The sequence below is a fragment of the Ciconia boyciana genome, chromosome 3 (genome assembly GCF_034638445.1).
Source record: "Ciconia boyciana chromosome 3, ASM3463844v1, whole genome shotgun sequence".
NCBI classification, from domain to species: domain Eukaryota; kingdom Metazoa; phylum Chordata; class Aves; order Ciconiiformes; family Ciconiidae; genus Ciconia; species Ciconia boyciana.
In genome coordinates this window covers 77,511,236-77,524,372 of record NC_132936.1, presented here as the reverse complement: position 1 = coordinate 77,524,372, position 13,137 = coordinate 77,511,236, and the positions used below count along the sequence as shown (strand labels likewise).

Below are 13,137 nucleotides of genomic sequence, written 5' to 3'. Positions count from 1 at the left end.
TGAAAAGTACAGAAAGATAACTATATATTCAGCTGAGTTATATTCCTTTGTGACAGCAATTTATGTGGTAATAACTTAATTTAAAGAAATTACTCAAAAAATAGGTATAGGTGCAGAAATATAATATAGAATTAAGAGATGAGGACAGAAATTGAAAGGACATTGTTCAGATTAAAAAAACCACCTTATTTCCAGGTACATATGAACCTAGCATGTAAAGAGCTAGCATGTAAAGAGCTAAAACCTAGCATCAGGTTTTAAAATATCGACATTTACAAAAACCATATAATTTAATTTTTTAAGTGAAGATTTCAACAACTGCTTTTTTTCACTCAAGCTGTAATATAAATATACATCAAATAGTTTTCCATTTACAGAGATGCAGCAGAAGAAAAAAAACCTGTCGATTGTAACATTAATTACTTATAGCATCTTGATAGCTAGAAAAGCAGTAAACATCCACACAGCATCCTGTGTGAATTATTTATGTGTATAACTTCAAAAAACAAATGCATTTTAAAACAATTAAATGTACTTTGGCCTTAACAAACTTGGTGAGAAATCGTACAACTCTGTATTTTAACCCCTGGGCTCCAGAAGAAGCATCAGTACTCCAGTTTTCCTGTTTAGTTAGCCCTTTGGAATGTTAAATAGTCCTTTAAAGGCAAGTTTAAACACTTATACAGCAGCAATATAGAAAAACAAATTGTTCTAAGAATGAGGAGACTTCCAAACTGGAGTTTCCTACTGTTTTTACTCTCCTCCATAGTACCCAACACCACAATAACCTCAGCTCCTTTAACATATCTTATAACCTTGCCTTGCTGACAGTAACTTTAGCTTTCTCTCTCCCCCTTTGGAAACTAGGTTCAAAAACACAGAAAACATTTTTGTAGAAAGAAGGGTGGATCAGCAAAAAAATCATTTGGAAGCATATTTTAGCATATGTGAGGAAGAGTGTCATGTTCTTTAAATATGTGCTGAAGGTAGCCCCTTCTGCAGACAGAAGAAGAGTAAGATGGAAATCGAACATCCAGCAAGTTAAACGGGCAGAAGGAAAATGCTACAATGTCAGAAGGGCTTGAGTCATAAGAAAGGACAGGTAACTCACAGAAGCTTTTCTTTTACTTCTCAGTTTGCCTCTTTAGAACTACTGAACAAAAATGGAACAAGATCTGTGAACAGCATTAACCAGGAGAATTTACAGTGGAAACAGCATGAATCACAAAGATAATCAGACAAAATGAAAAAATCTTTATGCTATGAAGAAGTCTGCAAGCTTCAATGGAATGAACATGCAAAATTCATAAGTATTATAATCTGATAAATATAACTCTAATGTGCATACAGTAAAGGATGCAAATATAAGGGTAGTCATCACCATAACGAGTTTGAGTTACATCATTTTTATATAAGAGGAATTCTACCACGTTTCCTAAAATTTGTTTTGCTCATAATGCTTAGCAGCTTAGAATTTTATAACTAGAAATTCTTGTCTTCATTGCATGCATGGATGCAACAATGGTAAATAAAGTTAGATATATACTTTATTAATCATTATTGATTATCATAAGTATTTTATGATCAAATAGATTTTAGCATTCCTGAAAAATAAATTCCCCAAATAATTGAAATAAAATGCTTCTGACATACACACATTTCCAAAATATTAATTTCCCAGATACTTGCTGTCGTGGCTTAACCCCAGCCGGGAACTAAGCACCACGCAGCCGCTCGCTCACTCCCCCCCAGTGGGATGGGGGAGAGAATCCGAAGAGTAAAAGTGAGAACACTCGTGGGTTGAGATAAAGACAGTTTAATAAGTAAAGCAAAAGCCGCGCATGCAAGCAAAGCAAAACAAGGAATTCATTCACTACTTCCCATGGGCAGGCAGGTGTTCAGCCATCTCCAGGAAAGCAGGGCTCCATCACGCGTAATGGTTACGTGGGAAGACAAATGCCATCGCTCCAAACGTCCCCCCCTTCCTTCTTCTTCCCCAGCTTTATATACTGAGCATGATATCATATAGAATGGAATAGCCCTTTGGTCAGTTTGGATTAACCCTCCTGGCTGTGCCCCCTCCCAACTTCTTCTGCACCTGGCAGAGCATGGGAAGCTGAAAAGTCCTTGACTAGTGCAGCGACAACTAAAACATCTCTGTATTATCAACACTGTTTTCAGCACAAATCCAAAACATAGCCCCATACCAGCCACTATAAAGAAAATTAACTCTATCTCAGCTGAAACCAGGACACTTGCTTATTAGATTTTGTCACATTTGTCTACATACAGTGATTGAGCAAAAGATTTTAATGTTTCAAAATAAAGTAGTAACCTAAAACTAGCAGATTTAATATTGCACATGCAAGCTCATTTCTGACCTTTCTGAGTTTATCCTGAGGACTGAATAATAAAAATTAGTATACTATAACATTATTAAAGATTATAGCATACTATAAATGCACAAAGAAGCAGCAATTAAGGTATCATGGGCAATCTGGAATCTGGCATTTCCTAATTTTGGTGTGCTTTACAACTAATATAATATTTGTTCCTATGTAAACCCTCCTATGTGCTCTTTTAAAGGAAAAAGCATAAGAAACAATCAAACAGTTCCACCTTTGGTGAATGAAACAACTCACTTCACTCTCTTTTTCTCCTCCACCACTCATTGTTTTTGTTGGAATATTAAGACACCTTCATGACCATATGGTGCTTGTGTCAGAGGCAGAGAAGGAGGAAAAAAGAAGGGAAACTATATGCAGGAACAAAATGCCGTGGACATGGGGAAACATTTACTGGGAGTGGGAATCGAGCATTATTTCTTCTGCAGACAGTTTTGTCAGGGGTAGGATAAAGCCAGCTTCTGAAGATGGGACAGCTTGGCTTGTTTTGGCTCGTGTCCCACCCCTTCCAATACACAGCAGCTCAGAGAGCTCTCATGCGTTCACTTCGCAGAGGCCTGTCTGCCTCCAAATTTTGAAGCAGTATTACTCTGGTAGTTGGCCACAGTTCTTCTGCAAGTAAGAAAGGAAATCTCAACATTCAAGTTTACATATCAGCAAAAACTGAAGAGAATTTCATGTTATAAAAAACACACCATAGCCTGAAGGGTTTATTTACACCAAATTAAAGATCTGCTGCAAACAGTGTAAATGTGACAGCTTCTCAAAGTAAAGACTGTAAGAATCTATTAAAATGGAAAAGGTTATGCCATCTAAGTATTAGGATTGCTAGCAACGCCCCTATTAGCTACCAAGCTATGCTATGACGGCTGTAAGAGCAGGGAGCACAAGAAATACTGCCATTATGAACTCTTACTTTCAAAAATTTGTAACTAGGAAAAGCAATCTTTGGGCTAAATTTTCTCATACTAATTCTAAGCTAAAAGGTTAAGCTCTTTAAAAATACTTAATAATGATCTCTGCACGTCTATATAACCTAATTAGTTATGCGAGCATGGTAACAAATAATGATAAATTGGCTTTAAGATTGCATACACATTTTCTCATCCATGTATCTGAAAATGCCTTAGTTTGGTTTCTAAATTATCACATATCCAAATGGTATGAAAACAGAATTTGAGAAATGTATCAAAGTAACTTAACTGTGAATATAGCTATGAATATAGCTAAGAACACAAAGTTATTTATATTTGTAGAGATATCTGTATCAAGTATCTATGTAACTACATGTATTTAAAATTCAGTAACATATTTTATATATTAATATACATCATATTAAACATAACTAGACACATGTTAAAAATCTGATAGACCTGTGTTGTGAAGGTGCTCGCTCCACTGTGTGCAGAAGGATTACCACAGCATATGTAAGCATGCTCCATACCAGCTTTAACTGAGCTGACACAGGCAGTGGAACTGTCAGTAGGTCTGCAGTTTCTGGCACAAAAGTGTTCATCCGTATTCCCCAGTACTAACCTCAGTAGCTTCTCTGTACTGAACTTCATTCCACAGCAGCACAAAGTTTTATGTTCCTGCCCATGCTGAAACCAGACATACGCCAGGATTACAGACAAATCCTAAATATTCCAAACAATTTTTAATTTATATGAAGATCTTTGATGATCTGGGTTCAAATGGACACCTATGCTTGTGTACAACTCAGCTGAGTTCTACAAGGAAAATGAAAATTTGCATGGGCTCAGGAGCCTACATATATGTAGCTCAATACAAGAAGTTATCTTAGATATTAAAGTATAAAAGCATTCTGAGAGATATAGGTAGGTTTGTGTAAGCACAAAAGCGTAACTGTGTAATTGATATAATGTGGTTTTCTTTATCTAGATTCTTTGGGGAAAAAAAAAAAAGATTAATGAAGCACAGGAAAATATCAGGTTCCATGTACCTTCTTACTTTCTTTTTTCATAAAATACTCATGCAAAAGCCTTACAAATGCAAACTTTAATGGAACTCTATGCCCACCACTTAAATCCTGTAAAAGCATAGGAAGTGATCAAGCAAATGTTACTATAAGAGCACTATAGTAAATATATTATTTATTTATAATATAATGAGTATAATTAAAATGTACATTTTGATGAAAAGGATACATTTTTATTTAACATGTTGATTTTTCAAAAAAAATCTCAGAACATAATACCATTTTTTATGATTTGCAGAAAAGACCTCGTTCCTTGGCAACATTTGGAGAAAACACAGACAGAAGCTCTGACGTCCTAACATTTTGTAGTAGAAAATTAAGCTTTTTCACCCTTAGTTATATTTTACCTTATCCACAACAGTGAGAGAAAGTTGTGTATATATGATTACTGCTTGCTGAGTTAGGTTGGTGGCTCTATTTAGTTCTGAGTTACCACACAAGCCATCATTACAATTGATAGTATGGAATTATTATTATCAGTCAAGCTAAAAACTGAACAAGGTAGAAAAACTAACTTCCATTTTTACCCCAAATTGAATTATTTTCAGTTGCCTGGATAAATATGCTGGTAAAGTACAATGAATTTCGAGGACAAGTAAAATACTTAAGTTCAGTCAATCTACAATGCTTGAAAACTTTTGATTTTCCTTAAATATTTCCATGTTTTTAGAGTTAATTCTTTGTCCTGGTTTCGGCTGGGATAGAGTTGATTTCCTTCCTAGTGGCTGGTGTAGTGCTGTGTTTTGGGTTTTAGTATGAGAATAATATTGATAACACGCTGATGTTTTGGCTGTTGCTAAGCGGTATTTACACTGGTCAAGGACTTTTTTCAGCTCCCCATGCTCTGCCAGGTGCCCAAGAAGCTGGGAGGGGACACAGCCAGGATTGTTGATCCAAACTGACCAAAGGGCTATTCCATACCATATGACGTCATGCTCAGTATATAAAGCTGGGGAAGAAGGAAGGGGGGACATTCGGAGTGATGGTGTTTGTCTTCCCAAGTAACCATTACGCGTGATGGAGCCCTGCTTTCCTGGGGATGGCTGAACACCTGCCTGCCCATGGGAAGTAGTGAATGAATTCCTTGCTTCTCTTTGCTCGCGCGCACGGCTTTTGCTTTCCCTATTAAACTGTCCTTATCTCAACCCACGAGTGTTCTCACTTTTACTCTTCCGATTCTCTTCCCCATCCCACTGCGGGGGGGGGGGGGGGGGGGGAGTGAGTGAGCGGCTGTGTGGTGTTTAGTTGCTGTCTGGGGCTAAACCACGACATTCTTATAAACTAACCTATAATACAGTGCAATGGATCACTAGCTATACATCCGGTTAAATGCAATGATATTTTATAATAGAAACTACAAACTAAAGGTTTTAATCATTATTATTTTACTGATTTGGAGATAAGTTTAAAATTACATTAGAAATTTGAGCATAACAATACTTTTTTATATTAAAAAAAGTGTTTTGGAGAGCTGGTAAACCTGAAAATGATTCATCATTGGCCTTCCCCTCTACTGAACAACTTTCTGACAACCATGCAACTCCAGAAGTCTATAAGATGTGATCCATTAAACACACGCAGAAAAGTTTCTTGGATTCCATTTTTCTTCTAAATATTATTTCAAATTAAATTAAAATATGTTTTTCCTCTAAATTCTGCCTGATTCAACCACATACACATTTCCTTTATGCAATGTGATCTGATTACCAGAGACAAAGTACTCAGTGTGAATCACACACTGTGAAAAATGTTATTCAGTATTTCATAGAACACATTCACTCTGCAAGAATTTAATAACAGAATAACATCTTCAGGATGCTAGTTATTATGAGGTAATAACTCAGAGAATTAGTAACACTTGACTTCTGCCATGTAGCTCTAGGGATGCTTTGTTTAATTCATATTCACTGTAATTTGTTGCTCAATTATACCCCTGCTCACTTGTAACTGCGGTCCTTTTGGTCAAAAGCAAGCCAAATGTCTACTGACATTGCAGACAGCAAACCAAGCTACAGAAGACAGAGAAGTTAGTTTTGACACCTATACACTGCCACCATCTTACTATAACTGCTGAAATAGTAATGAAAGATGGCTATCATGATTATACAGTGCTGAAGTGCCGTACAGAAGAAGACTGCTACCCTTTCGACCTCATCAAGTCAGAATATCACAACAAGACTATAACAAAAAGTCAGACTGTAATGATGGAAAAAAGTAAAGAAAGAGTAAATAAGTCTTCACTCAGGCTAGTTACAGAATAAATACTGGTTACCAACCTTTTCAACATGTTTTCTCTACTTATGTTCTTATACCTGACAGATTTTATAAAATACTAATGAAATCATGTTCAGAAAGATGACAAAAAGCAAAAGGCCAACTTCCAAAAGAATGAAATCAACAGAAGCCAAGATATACAATAGTACATGAAGCTTGAAAGGTTACATGTATAAAACAGTAAGCTTGCTTTCATTAAGAAGAATGAGGGAGATACCACAGCCATTTTCTAGAGTTATCTTCCTTCTGTGGAGTTTAATAAGGTAGGTCTGGTTTACCTGATGTCTAAAAACTGAATCTTCCAATGTTGTTGGTTAATTTATTAATCTAGCTTTGTTCTAACCTACCAATACAGTATATTCAGCCCATATTTATTCTAATCACCACCAAATATAGTTACAATAATATAGCTAAGTAGCTGCTAGCCATCTGTCTTTCTCCACACAGAAAAGCCAGTCATTAACAAACTTCTTCCAACTTAGATTCTGGAGTTCTAAGTGAAAAATAGCTAGTATTCAAATAGTACAAAACCCAGAAAGCATTTCAAACACTGCATTGTAATACTTACTAGTGCCATTAGCATGCTGAAATTTTACTTGTATTACATACCCAGAAATCTTCATAATCTAGAAATGTATAGTAAAATTTGTGTGGCCCTGTTAACACTAATTACATTGCTGCTGCTTCTTGCATCATGGAAATGTAATGATATAATTTTTTTTAAGGTAAATTTTATATAGTAAATATAGAAACGCCTGCACACTTTCAGGAGGAATAACAGAAATAAGATGCACTGATTATAGAGCAATAATAGTGATATAAAAAAAATTAGATTTATAGTCTTTATATTCATCACACTGGGATAAGATATGCAATTCAACTCTTCAAGAAATAGTGGAGAAGGAGATTTTAAAATTATAGAGTATAAAAGAAGTATGTCAGCTGATTCTTATTCTCAAGGAGCAGGGAGTTGATGTAGAAATGAGTGCATGCATGGACCCATGACCTTAAGGAGATGGAAACATTCATAAATGTGTAGCGTAGCATCTAATGCCATTTGGCAGTCTACATCCCATTCACTTCAAGTGAGTTCCATGAGGAACTGACCCACAAGGAGGGTGGAAAATGGTGGGCTGTTGAGCCCAAAGGATAGCAGCTAGCTGACCAACTGGTAGGGGATTACATGAAGCATTCTTCAGAGCTCAATACTGAGCTATTTAACATCTCATTAAGATGCTGGACTATGGGACAGAATGTACCCTGAGAGACTTTGTGAATGACATCAAATTTGGACGGGGGCATTCAGAATATCTTGACAGGCTGGCAAAATGGGTTGACAGGAATTTCACCAAGTTCAGCAAGTAAATGCAAAGTTCTACACTGGAACAGTTCAGGCCAGGCACTGACTGGCTAGAAGGCAGCTTAGCAGGAAAGATCCCTGTGAACAAAAAGTTGAGCAGTTGTGTACCCTTGTGGCAGAGATGAGGCAACTGCATTCTGGGCTACATCAAGAGTGTTGAGGGAATTCAGCATCCCCCTTTATTTGATGTTTGCGAGACTGTATTTCGAGCACAAGGTCACATTTCAGACTCTCCAGTACAAGAAAGACATTGATATACTGGAGCAAGGCTGGTGGAAGGCCACCAATATGAAGAGAGGGCTGGAGTACATGGCACATGAGGAGAGGCTGAGAGAAAAGAGTTTGTTCAGCCTTAAGAGGAGGAAGCTTAACGGGAATCTCATTGCTGTCTTCAGTTACCCAGCATGAGGGCACAGTAGAGATGAGTCAGGCTCTTTCCAGAGATGCACAACAAAAAGAGAAGAGGCAATGGTCACAAATTGCAATAAAGGGAATTCTGACTAGACAGTAGAAAAACCTTTTTCACAATGAAGGCAATCATTGGAACAGGTTATCCAAAGATGATGTAGAATCTCCATCCCGGAAGATGATCAAAGCACAGCTGGATAAAGCCCTGAGCAGCCTAATGTAATCTGAATGTAATCTGAATCTAAATCACGTTTTTTAAACCAATTTGAAACATGAAGTGTTAATGCCCAGGCTGAAAAATTCCTTTTAGTCCGAATGTTCTGTCCAGCTAGTACATAATATAGCTTTTTACCCTTGGGAAGAATGATCATAAAAATAAAAAAAAAACCCAAACCAACATACTCTTCTATAGAATTTGAATTCTCTGCCAATGACCTAAATCTGGGCAGTCAGGCTTTCAGACTTGGTAACAGCTTTCAGAGTGCATTAGTCTTGCTTGTGAACTATTTCTCTCTGGCACAGCTAAGAGGAAGATATCCATGCTTACTTCATTAAACCTATCAGCAGTGTTTGACACAGAAGATCAGCATGTGCTACTGACTTGCCTGGAAGACTGGCAGAAATGAATCAGTCACCCTGAACTAGATAGGTCAATTCCTATCAGTCAGCTTCAAGACAATTCTGATGGGTGGTTTCTTTCCAGCCCTGAAAGCCTTTATTTGTGTGATGTTACACGGATTGGTTCTACCTCTTGTTTTGTTTAATACAAAACTTTATGAGAGATCTTGAGACAACACACTTCTCGAGTGGCAACAGCAACTAGCAGATTCCTTATTTTATTTCATTCCTGCAAAACACAGATGGACTGCAGACCTAAGGCCCTTGTGAAAAACCTGGATGTATTGTTAAAAAATGTCTGGAATGAGAGAAAGAAAGGTGTGGTACTGGGAAAAAAAGACAATTAGAAGATACTCAGGGCCAAACGCTGCTGAGAAGTTTGATGAGGTACATGTATATCTTCCTTGTGGCTGTGCTGGAAAGGAGATGGTTTATCAGGAACACTAGGACGCTCTGAATGCCATAAGTAAGACTGAAGAGCTGGCTAAAACTAAGTTACTTAGGCCCTCCTGATTCTTCACTGAGCAATAATCCACAAACAGTGCCACTAGTGCTACATACATACACACCCTCACCATCTTTGCTTTCATATTTTCCAGTTGTACATTGATGTTGTTATCTACATGTTCACTGTCAATCTGGAATATTGCAAAGACTGTAGCTGAGGATGACATGAATTACTCAAAAAATTCAGTTTGGTCTACCATTCTCAAGTTCTTTATATCATATTTCAAAAAATTAGTTTAAAGGACAAGCATGTATATTTTATTTTTAGACAACTAAATACAAGGCCTTCCATACTAAGTACCTAGAGTTCTGCTTAGCAGGTTCATTTCAATCTTAAAAAAAAACCTCATTTAAGTGAAAATGGGAAGATTTTGTCTTTTTTACATTCCATGAAAGTTTTTGTATATGTCCTGGTTTTGGCTGGGTTAATTTTCTTCCCAGTAGCTAGCATAGTGCTGTGTTTTGGATTTAGGATGAGAATAATGTTCATAGCACACTGATGTTTTGGCTGTTGCTAAGTAATGCTTGCACTAGTCAAGGACTTTTCGGCTTCCCATGCTCTGCCGGGTGCACAAGAAGCTGGGAGGGGGCACAGCCAGGAGAGTTGATCCAAACTGGCCAAAGGGGTATTCCATACCATACGCCATGCTCAGTATATAAACTGGGGGGAGTTGGCCAGGGGGTACCGATCGCTGCTCGGGGACTGGCTGGGCGTCAGTCGGCAGGTGGTGAGCAGTTGTATCACTTGTTTTTTTCCTGGGTTTTGTTCCTCTCTCACTCTCTTGTTGTTTTCCTTTTCATTACAATTCCCACCCCACCCCCCAGTTATGAAACTGTTCTTATCTCAACCCATGAGTTTTCTTACTTTTGTTCTTCCAATTCTCTCCCCCATCCCACTGGGGGGGGAGGGTGAGCAAGCGGCTGTGTGATGCTTAATTGCTGACTGGGGCTAAACCACAACAGTATAAAAATTCTGAAAATATCAAAACTTCTCCTACTCAAGTCTTTAGCAAAAGCATTATTTTTTTTCAGGTTAAGGAGTTATATTTTGATAGCCGAATTTTGGCTGCAGCACAGAGACAGTAAATCATACTGCCTTGAGAAAATAAACAGCATAAATACAGGGCTCATAGTAGTAAAAAAAAAAAAGGCATATTGATACTTGTTCCACACTCTATACTCTTCATAGTCAAAGTCAACAGCTGTAATTTCTTTTCAATTTTTGGTAGCCCACAGAAAGCATATCTAGTCATTAAAAAGTAATGTTTTAATGTCAGATGTGAATCTATTTAGAACAATAAATAAAAATAATTATGTACTCTGAGAAAATTAAATTAAGTATTAAATAAAAATTCCTATGCCAGGAGTAAAATTCTGGCTTCTTGAAAACTATAAAAATTACCATAGCTTTCACAAAGTTATTTCATCTAGCACCTTATGATAAATTAAAGTTGTCACTAAATATTTATGTTCCATAAGTCTACTAACTGAACTCACAGATCAATGAAGAAATGTTTTTTTAAAAAAATGCAAAATGGATTTTTATCAATGTGGTAAGAATTTATTATCCCATGATACCATCTTACCTCTATCATTCATACCATTTTATCTCTAAAACAAAGTAAGTTTTATAATGGTAATTTTCCATAAAATGCCTATTCTTGGAAGAATTCCTTTTATTACTCTTCCCAAGATACAGTATTGTACATAAGAGCTGGGAAATTAAGTTGTATTTCCATGTTATAAATTGTCCTTCACTTACATAAGTAGCAAAAACACTTTAATCTCACAGGTTTACTCATATAGATTACATAAATTACAAACCCATATTTTATCTTAATGAACATTGATAAAACTCTTTTTGTCTTATTCTCAGTCACATGTGAACACAGATATTTGGTTTGTACACAAAGCAATTGTTTCCTCCATGCCTTTTATTTTTCTACAACTTCATTCTATTTTATTTATAAGAACTTATTGTGGGAAGGCTGGTTTTCATTAATACTACACAAATGTTTCCTATAATAAACTCTTCAATATACATTAGAATGTTTAGTCTTACTGGTAGCTTTGCACTTGCAGTCCTTGACTAAGTCTTTGCCAACTAAAAGTGTTACCATGATTACTAGCTGCCTGTTTTTACAAATGTATGTTATCAGAAGTCATTTAGTAAAGTTTGAGAAATGTTTCTTAAATAAATCATACCTTTTCATTAAATTCATGTTTCTAGTACATGAAAATCAGGAGGTTAAACAATAGGACCCAATAAACAACAATATATTTACTGGTTAATTACAAAACTTAGTAACAGATTCTTTAACCTTTAGTCATGTGGAATAACAGCTACAGGCTAAATGTGGAAGCCAGAAAGGTAGTCAGAGGTTTCTCCTCTGTCAGAACTTCTACTTTCTAACGAAGTGACAAAAAGGATCTGCTTCAGATATTATGATTCTACAGGAAGTTCTGTATTGTGCTGCTGACGCACCCTGCTGTCAACTTTGGTGATACTACCAGTCACTTCACTGCAAAACTTAAGTCTAGGCTCCGAGATATTTTCACAATAAAATTATGTAACTCAGTTATTAAGTGTTCAGACTTTTTGGTTCATCTTCAAGGCAATGGCTTCTGATTGAAAGGAACTCAATCTTTTTCTTGCTTATATGATTCACTTGTGATATTGCAATAGTTCGATTTTATTTAGTTCCTTTGTTATCTCATTTTTTTCCTGGCAAACAGAACAAATGCATATGGGTACCCTTTCTCAAACAGCTTCATAAGGAAACAAGGCTTATACATCCATGCTGTGTGTACACTTGCCTGCCTTCATTCCTAAAGAATCCCTGAAATTCAGTGATTTTCAACTGAATTTGAGAAAAAGGCAGATTTCAAGCATAAACAGTTGCCTTCATGTTTTATGGAAATAGCAGAGAACTAAGAAGAGTTCTCCAATCAAGAGGCTTGTCTCTCATGTTATTAGACACCAAATATCTTATTAAATATCAGCAGGAAAAGCTTAATTTTGATACTAATCAACCAGAAAACAAAAAAACTGCAGGATATCAGGCTTTGTTAGTTTGGATGCTTATTGAAGTACCTGGTGCAATGGTTTATTTTCACTTTGTGTTTTTTCATGTAGTAGCATAATCTTCCAGTGGTTAGGTTGCAAATGTTACAGAGCTTTAGAGAGTCCTTTTAAAAACACAAGAACCATGACAATATTTATGAAGGTCTCCCTTAAAAACACAATTCCTTTCTTTGGAAAAACATGATCGAAAATGATCATTTTAATCAGATAGTTTGTAACTTGCAAGAAAAGAAGATGCCATAATGCTCCTTCAATGGATACCTTGTGAACTACCCTGTCTCTGAGAGTGGGTCTATGGGACCCTGAAGTAAAGTCAGCATACATCTAAAGCAGTCAGTTAGACAGGGATGAAGAAAATAATGAAACAGACTGGAGAAAGAAAGAATAAAGAAACCTGAAAATACAGGCTAAAGGAGACAGTACTAGATACTAGAGGATGACAGAATCTGCCCATATAATGAACATATTACACTAAGTGGAA

The 13,137-nt window shown here is 36.5% G+C and overlaps 1 protein-coding gene across 2 annotated transcripts in view; it reads right to left on the bottom strand.

Annotated features, from left to right (window-relative positions):
* The window catches only part of PACRG (parkin coregulated), a 267,779-nt gene that overhangs the window by 241,090 nt on the left and 13,552 nt on the right, over nt 1-13,137 (bottom strand). The gene's annotated exons all lie outside the window — the stretch shown is intronic.